This window comes from Bos taurus, chromosome 5 (assembly GCF_002263795.3).
Source record: "Bos taurus isolate L1 Dominette 01449 registration number 42190680 breed Hereford chromosome 5, ARS-UCD2.0, whole genome shotgun sequence".
NCBI classification, from domain to species: domain Eukaryota; kingdom Metazoa; phylum Chordata; class Mammalia; order Artiodactyla; family Bovidae; genus Bos; species Bos taurus.
The window spans coordinates 6736020-6745260 of NC_037332.1; the positions used below are offsets into that span (position 1 = coordinate 6736020).

The window sequence follows — 9241 nt, forward strand, 5'->3', positions numbered from 1 at the left end:
TTACGATATTTATCTTTCTTTTTCTGGCTTATTTCATTCTGTGTAATAGGTTCTAGGTTCATCCACCTCATTAGAACTCACTCAAATTTGTTCCATTTTACGGCCGAGTAATATTCCATCGTGTATATGTACCGCCACTTCTTTATCCATTCATCTGTCAGTGGACGTCTAGGTGGCTCCCACGTTCTGGCTATTGTAAATAGTGCTGCAGTGCACAATGGGATGCGTGTGTCTTTTTCAATTTTGGTTTCCTCGGGGTATATGCCTAGGAGTGGGACTGCTGGGTCATATGGTGGCTTTATTCCTAGTTTTTAAAGGAATCTCCAGATCATCTTCCATAGTGGCTGTATCAATTTATATTCCCACCAACAGTACGAGAGGGTTCCCTTTTCCCCACACCCTCTCCAGCATTTATTGTTTGTAGGCTTTTTGATGATGGCCTTTCTGACTGGTGTGAGGTGATATCTCATTGTAGTTTGGATTTGCATTTCTCTAATAATGAGTGATGCTCAGCATCATTTCACGTGTTTGTTAGCCATCTGTATGTCTTCTTTGAAGAAATGTCTTTTTAGGTCTTTCTCCCAATTTTTGATTGGGTTGGTTGTTTTTCTGGTGTTGAGTTGTATGAGCTGCTTGTATGTTTTGGAAATTAATCCTTTGTCAGTTGTTTCATTTGCTATTATTTTCTCCCATTCTGAGAGTTGTCTTTTTCACCTTGCTTATAGTTTCCTATGCTGTGCAAAAGTTTTAAGTTAATCAGGTCCCACTTATTTTTGTTTTTATTTCTGTTCCTCTAGGAGGTGGCCATAGAGGAACTTGCTTTGATTTATGTCACTGAGTGTTCTGCCTATGTTTTCCTCTAAGAGTTTTATAGCTTCTGGTCTTACATTTAGGTCTTTAATCCGTTTTGAGTTTATCTTTGTGTATGGTGTTAGGAAGTGTTCTAATTTCATTCTCTTAAATGTAGCTGTCCAGTTTTCCCAGCACCATTTATTGAAGAGGCTGTCTTTGCCCCATTGTATATTCTTGCCTCCTTTGTTAAAAATAAGGTACCCATAGGGGTATGGGTTTATTTCTGGGCTTTCTATCTTGTTCCATTTGTTCATATTTCTGTTTTTGTGCCAGTACCATTTTGTCTTGATGACTGTATCTTTGCAGTATAATCTGAAGTCAGGAGAGTTGATTCCTCCAGCTCCATTCTTCTTTCTCAAGACTGTTTTGGCTGTTCAGGATCTTCTGTGTTTCCACATGATTTGTGAAATTTTTTGCTTTAGTTCTGTGAAAAATGCCATTGGTTATTTGCTAGGGATTGCACTGAATCTGTAGATTGTGTTTGGTAGTATAGTCATTTTCACAATATTGATTCTTCCTACCCAGGAACATGGCAAAATCTCTCCATCTATTTATATTGTCTTTGATTTCTTTCATCAGTGTCTTATAATTTTCTGTGTACAGTTCTTTTGTCTCCTTGGGTAAGTTTATTCCTAGATATTTTATTCTTTTTGTTGCAATGGTGAATAGGATTGATTCCTTAATTTTTCTTTCTGATTTTTCATTGTTAGTATATAGAAATGCAAGTGAATTCTGTGTATTGATTTTGTATCCTGCAACTTTGCTAAATTCACTGATTAGCTCCAGTAATTTTCTGATACTATCTTTAGGGATTTTTATGTACAGTATCATGTCATCTGCAAACAGTGAGAGGTTTACTTCTTTTTTTCCAATCTGGATTCCTTTTATTTTTTTTTCTTCTCTGATTGCTGTAGCTAGGACGTCCAGAACTATGTTGAATAATAGTGATGCAAGTGGACACCCTTGTCTATTCCTGATCTTAGGGGGAATGCTTTCAGTTTTTCAGCTTTGAGAATAATGTTTGCTGCAGGCTTATCCGGGGAAGGCAATGGCAACCCACTCCAGTACTCTTGCCTGGAAAATCCCATGGACAGAAGAGCCTGGTAGGCTGCAGTCTGTGGGGTCGCTAAGAGTCAGACACAACTGAGGGACTTCACTTTCACTTTCCACTTTCATGCGTTGGAGAAGGAAATGGCAACCCACTGCAGTGTTCTTGCCTGGAGAATCCCAGGGATGGGGGAGCCTGGTGGGCTGCTGTCTATGGGATCGCACAGAGTTGGACACAACTGAAGCGACTTAGCAGCAGCAGCAGGCTTATCATATATGGCCTTTACTGTGTTGAGGTAGGTTCCTTCTATGCCCATTTTTTGAAGAGTTTTAATCATAAATGGGTGCTGAATTTTGTCAAAGGCTTTTTCTGCATCTATTGAGGTGGTCATACGGTTTTTATCTTTCAGTTTGTTAATATGGTGTGTCACATTGATTATTTTGCATATATTGAAGAATCCTGGCATCCCTGGAATAAACCTAACTTAATCATGGTGTATGAGCTTTTTGATGTGTTGCTGAATTCTGTTCGCTAAAATTTTGTTGAGGATTTTTGCATCTATGTTCATCAGTGATATTGGCCTGTAGCTTTCTTTTTTTGTGTTGTCTTTGTCTGGTTTTGGTCTCAGGGTGATGGTGGCCTTGTAGAATGAGTTTGGAAATGTTCCTTCCTCTGCAATTTTTTGAAGGAGTTTTAGAAGGATAGGCATTAGCTTTTCTCTAAATGTTTGATAGAATTCTCCTGTGAAGCCATCTGGTCCTGGGCTTTTGTTTTTTGGGAGATTTTTGATCATAGCTTCAATGTCCATGCTTGAAATTGGGCTGTTCATAGTTTCTATTTCTTTATGGTTCTGTCCTAGAAGCTTGAACTTTTCTAAGAATCTGTCCATTTCTTCCAGGTGGTCCATTTTATTGTCATAGAGTTGTTCATAAGAGTCTCTTATAATCCTTTATATTTCTACACTGTCTGTTGTAACCTCTCCTTCTTCTTTAGTAGTTTTGTTGATTAGATTCTTCTCTCTCTTTTTTTTTTTTCCTTGATGAGTCTGGCTAAAGGCTTGCCAATTTTTTTTTATCTTCTGAAAGAACCAGCTTTTAGTTTTATTAGTCTTTACTGTTATTCTTTCTTTCATTTCTTTTTCATGTATTTCTGTTCTGATCTTTGATTTCTTTAGTTTTACTAATTTTGGGATTTTTTTGTTCATCTTTTTCCAGTTGTTTTACGTGTAAAGTTAAGTTGTGTCTTCAATGTTTTTCTTGTTTCTTGAGGTAGGATTGTATTGCTATAAACTTCCCTCTTAGAACTGCTTTTGCTGCATCCCATAGGTTTGAGTTGTCCTGTTTTCATTGTCATTTGTTTCTAGAAATGTTTTGATTTCCCTTTTGATTTCTTTATTAACCTGTTGGTTATTTAGAAATGTATTGTTTAAGCTCCATGTATTTGTGTTTTTTACAGTTTTTTTTTTTTTTTCTTGTAATTGATATCTAGTCTCATAGCATTGTGGTCAGAGAACATGTTTGATATGATTTCAATTTTCTTAAATTTACTGAGGTTTGATCTGTGACCCAAGATGTGGACTATCCTGGAGAATGTTCCATGTGCACTTGAGAAGAAGGTGTATTCTTCTGCATTTGGATGAAATGTCCTGATGGTATCAATGAGATCCATCTCATCTAATGTATCATTTAAGACTTGTTTCCTTATTAATTTTGTTTTGATGATCTGTCTATTGGTGTGAATGGGGTGTTATTGGGGTCTCACTATTATTGTGTTACTGTCAATTTCTCCTTTTACGTCTGTTAGTGCTTGTCTTATGTGTTGAGGTGCTCTTATGTTAAGTGCATAGATATTTACAATTGTTATGCATTTCTCTTGGCTTGATCCCTTGATCATTATGTAGTGTCCTTATCTTTTGTAATCCTATTTTAAGGTCTATTTTGTCTGATGTGAGGATCGCTACTCCAGATTTCTTTGCTTCCCATTTGCGTGGAATATATTTTCCCACCCTGTCACTTTCAGTCTATATGTGTCTTGAGGTTTGAAGTGAGTTTCTTGTAGACAGCATATATATGGGTCTTGTTTTTGTATCCATTCAGCCAGTCTGTGTCTTTTGGTTGGAGCATTTAATCCATTTATATTTAAAGTAATTATTGATATATATGTTCCCATTTCCTGGAGAAGGAAATGGCAACCCACTCCGGTGTTCTTGCCTGGAGAATCCCAGGGACGGCGGAGCCTGGTGGGCTGCCATCTATGGGGTCGCACAGAGTTGGACATGACTGAAGCGACTTAGCAGCAGCATGTTCCTATTGCCATTTTCTTAATTGTTTGGGGTTGATATTGCAGATATTTTTCTTCTCTTGTATTTCTTGACTTCATAAGTCCTTTTAACATTTTTTGTAAAGCTGATTTGGTGGTACTGAATTCTGTAAACTTTTGCTTGTCTGAAATTGCTTTCTCTGTCAATTTTTAATGAGATACTTGCCAGGTACAGTAATCTTGGTTGTAGATTTCTCCCTTTCAGTACTTGAAATATATCCTGCCATTCCTTTCTGGCCTGCAGAGTTTCTGCTGAAAGACCAGAAACCCCATAAAGTACGTTACTTGTTGTTTTTCCCTTGCTGATTTAATATTCTTTCTTTGCGTTTAGTCTCTGTTAGTTTGATTAGTATGTGTGTTGGTGTGTTTCTCCTGGGGTTTATCCTGTATGGACTCCTTGTGCCTCTTGGAATTGATTATTTCCTTTTCCATGTTGGGGAAATTTTCAACTATAATCTCTTCAAAAATTTTCTCATACCCTTTCTTTTTCTCTTCTTCAGGGACCCCTATAATTTGAATGTTGGTGCATTTGATATGGTCCCAGACGTCTCTGGGACTATCCTCAGTTCTTTTCATTCTTTTTACTTTATTCTGCTCTTCAGAAGTTATTTCCTCTATTTTATCTTTCAGCTCAGTGATTCATTCTTCTCCTTCAGATATTCTGCTCTTGATTCCTTCTAGAGTATTTTTAATTTCAATAATTGTGTTGTTCGTCTCTGTGTGTTTATTCTTTAATTCATCTAGGTCTTTGTTAATTGAGTCTTGCTTTTTTCCCATTTTGTTTTCAAGGGTTTTGATCATCTTTACTATCATTATTCTGAATTCTTTTTCAGGTAGCTTACCTATTTCTTCTTCATTTATTTGGACTTCTGTGTTTCTAGTTCCTTCATTTGTGTAGTATTTCTCTGCCTTTTCATTATTTTTTTTTAACTTATTGTGTTTGAGGAGTCATTTTCCAAGGTTTCAAGTTTGAATTCCTTCTTCCTTTTGGTTTCTGCCCTCCTAAGGTTAGTCCTGTAGTTTATGGAAGCTTCATATAGGGTGAGATTTATGTGGGGTTTTTGTTGCTGTTGTTTTTCCTCTGATGGGCAAGGCTGAGGGAGGTGGTAGTCCTGTCTGCTAATGACTGGGTTTGTGTTTTTTGTCTCTTTGTTGTTTAGATGAGGCGTCCTGCGCAGGGTGCTAGTGCTGGTTGGGTGATGCCGGGTCTTGTATCCAAGTGGTTTCCTTTGTGTGAGTTCTCACTATTTGATCCTCCCGAGGGTTAGTTCTCTGGTAGTCTAGGCTCTTGGAGTCAGTGCTCCCACTCCAAAGGCTCACGGCTTGACCTCTCCCAAGTATTGGGAAGCCGGTTCCTTGTTCACAAGGTTCCAACCCCCTGGTGCTGCCACTCAGTGTTACTCAGGAGACACTCCCAGTAACCCATTTTGTTGGCTCTTCTCTGACTGAGTCTTCCTTCCTAGTGACAAGCTCCATTGCCAAGGGGATGGATGTGATGTCACAATCAGGAGCACTCGCCCTGGAAGTGGTCTGGACTCTCCGTACCCACTGCAACCAAGAGACAGCCTGGGTGCCGTGTCCCAGCCTTTCCTGGGAGGGGAAGGGGAAGATGTGAGAGGGTCAGAACACTGTGTCTTAATGTTGCCTGCTTTGATGGCCATCCCCAGTTGTAGCCTAAGCCACTATCCTGTCATTCTTCACAACTGCACTTTTCCCTCCCTTCAATTATTTATTTATTCTCTGGTAGGTAATTCCAACCACTTACCTGGTGTCTCAGATGGTAAATAATCTGCCTGCAGTGCAGGACATCCGGATTCAATCCCTGGGTCAGAAAGATCCCCTGGAGAAGAGAATGGCACCCACTCCAGTATTCTTTCCTGGAAAATCCCATGGACAGAGGAGCCTGGTGGGCTACAGTGACTACATGGGACAGAAGGATTTTTTCCTGTTTCCAGATTTAGCTCTGGTTTTCAGAACAATATGTGGAGTATGGTAGGCATTTTATAAACATTTGTTGATGGAAAGAATAGAGTGAGTGCAGATAAATCTACCTTTTACATTTGATGAAGGGAGGTAGAAGGGTTTCCTTTCATTAGATTTTACTTTCTCTCTAAGGAATAAAAGGGGTGTCATCATCTAAGGACAAAGGTCAGGGGAAATCAGGGCTATTGTTTTACTAAAGAATGGAGAAGGGGCTTCCCAGTTGGCACTAGTGGTAAAGAACCCACCTGCCAGTGCAAGAGAAATAAGAGACATGATTTCTATCCCTGAGTCAGGAAGACCCCCTGGAGGAGGGCATGGCAACCCATTCCAGTATCCTTGCCTGGAGAATCCCATGGACACAGTAGCCTGGTGGGCTACAGTCCACGGGGTTGCAGACTCGGACACAACTGAAGCAACTTAGCATGATTGTAGAAAGTTTCCATCCAGAGTGAATTCCAGGTGGTGCTGAGAGCCATTTGAGGAAGATAACCAATGACCATGAACTTAGGGTAATGCAGGTGGTTCTGCTGAGTGACTCTCTCCAGGGGTGCTCAGTTACATAGAGGAAATCTGGAAAACACAGGTGGTTAGGTACATCAGGGCTGGTATTTTTCCCAGTATGATGGACTTCAGGGCCTGACAAGGCTAGAGGGTCATAGCAGAAATAGTTGAGTAGGCAACATGAATGTTTGGAAAGCTGTGCCCATGACCAGGATGTCTTGTTTTGAGTCACAGCTTCCATGATCACAGAAGGCGAAGGCAGAGGTGGAAGAAGTCATTAGAAAAGGTCAGTGAATCGAGTTTTCCTAAAATGTTTTGAGGGCCTGAAATGTCTTATAAACCCATTAGATATTTCAAATCATGATATAAAATACATCACTAAAAAAAAGCCAGGTAAAAATTGCCTTGTAAATCCTAAACCATGAGTGTAATGTATTACCATGAGCGTAATCTGTTACTATCACAGTAGATGCCATTTTTATGTAGGCCTGAAAGTTCATCTCTGAATTGTAAATGATAAAGTGAAACCTCATTACCTCATTCCACTAATGAAGAATTAGTGATAATTTGATTACCAGCTGGGCTAATACTTTGTTTCATTAATGAAAAAGCTATAGACTAAGAAGAAATGGGTTTGTATATTGACTTTGTCACTTTTTCTGTGTGTGTGGTCTGCGACTAGCTTCTTAATGTTACTGAATCTCTGTTTTTTTGCATCTGTATAAAGGAGGGAAAATTAAATGTTTCACAGCATTGTCCTAAGGATTAAATGAGGACATGTAGGTGAAAGTGTCTGTAAACAATAAACCCCCGACAAAAAGGCCTTTTTACAGTCTACAGAAAAGATATCCACTAAGGAAATTAACATTCTAATAAGACCTCAATCAAATGCTTATCTTATTACAAATTTTTAATCATCTTAGAAGCACTGTTTACAAATAACATAAAATTATAATTACATAAAATGGACCAAAAAGAACTGCCATGTTTTGCCAACTCTACCTGAAATTAATGAAAACACATTTGTTCAAAATAGTTTATAAAAATGCCTTATAATCCTGATTTCTCCTGATGTTAGAGGCTATTTTATCAGAGCATAATTTTATGTTATTTTAAAATGTTGCAATTCTAGCATAAAAACCATGGTGTGTGTGTGTGTTTGCCCTCATGCATGTATAGTTTGCACATTATACCTGTAACTTCTGTAACATTTTTTTCTTGTCAGATCAAAGTTGATACCTATATTTATAATCCTCACCCAGACCGGTTTAGTTATGGGAGCACAATTTCCTATATTAATGAAAACATTGATTGATGAAACTTTATTAACATCTATAGCATGACCAGATAGTTAAAGTCATAACATAAAATACATAACTGAAAATAAGGAGACAGCATTACTACGTAAAATAGACATAAATTATTTTGCTGTATTTTTATAGTGTTTTTCTTATTTTTAGGGAGCTACACATTGATCCAAACCTAGTGTTTGGTGTTGTGAGCAGGAGAGAAATGGAAGAGGTCATTTATTCAGATATTAATATCAAGATGTGAGGACAAACCTCTCATTTTAAAGTGTGACCAAGGTTATAAAATATCTCCAAATCTATTTACTGACTTGACAACACCTATATATCGAGTTGGCCAAAAAGTTTGTTCCCATCTTACGGAAAAACCTTAATGAGCTTTTTGGCCAACCCAGTACCTCCCCTGCACCGGCTTCGGCTGTTGGCTCAATGGGGGTGTAATTGAAAACAGGCTAGGTGCTTCGTTTCTTGAAAAATTATGTCTGTATCTGCTCTCCAGTGTGTGTTGCCCAGGCACTGCCAAGTGAAGATGCCGTTTGAAAGTTCTATGAACACTTGTTTTGATTGCTTACGTTTAGGTTGTCTCAAGCTATTAAGAGAAGGAAGCTATGTTTCTTTCCACATCAACTCACTGAAGTCTGAGCTTACTTACCATCAAGTGAAAATGGAATTTAATTGGTGGCCGCTGAGAAAGCTCAACAAAAACTCACCAGTGTGATTTCCTGAGCTATGGATGCTTTCTGACTTAAACCTGACAGGATGCTAGTAAATGTGAGCCAATTTTCAGTAAACATTCTGTTATTCTAAAATTTTTGGTAAGGAAATTCTTAATTTATGTTTTTTCCTCCACCTGTTTTGGAAAACATCACTCAGGGACAATACAGATCATTGTACCATAGACCCGAGGAAGGGAAGTAGAATATTCAAATGTTATAATAGAGGAAAAACAGGTCAAACACAATAATGTTTGTAACAATGATGCACATTTTGTTTTCTTCAAGTTGGGTATAGATTAGGAAATGTAATTAGGTAGACTATTACTTTCCTATTCATGCTGCCCCCTGATTGAAAAAGGCAACAATTTTAATTCTTTCATGTTTTTTCCATCTTGTTTTGGAAGAGCCTAGAAGTCAGAGCCCAGCTATGAGCTCATAAAGAAAGCATTCTATCTGTACTCCCTTCTAAGGGAAAAGTCAGAACTGACAGCTCATTAGATGGACACTTGGTTACA

General features: G+C 38.3%; 1 long non-coding RNA gene across 1 annotated transcript; it reads left to right on the plus strand.

Annotated features, from left to right (window-relative positions):
- The first annotated feature begins 5693 nt into the window (after positions 1–5693).
- LOC132345235 (uncharacterized) lies at positions 5694–8787 on the plus strand. Its single transcript, XR_009494440.1, has 3 exons — positions 5694–5962; positions 6938–6989; positions 8589–8787. It is a non-coding gene; the product is annotated as an uncharacterized lncRNA (long non-coding RNA).
- Positions 8788–9241: the final 454 nt, after the last annotated feature.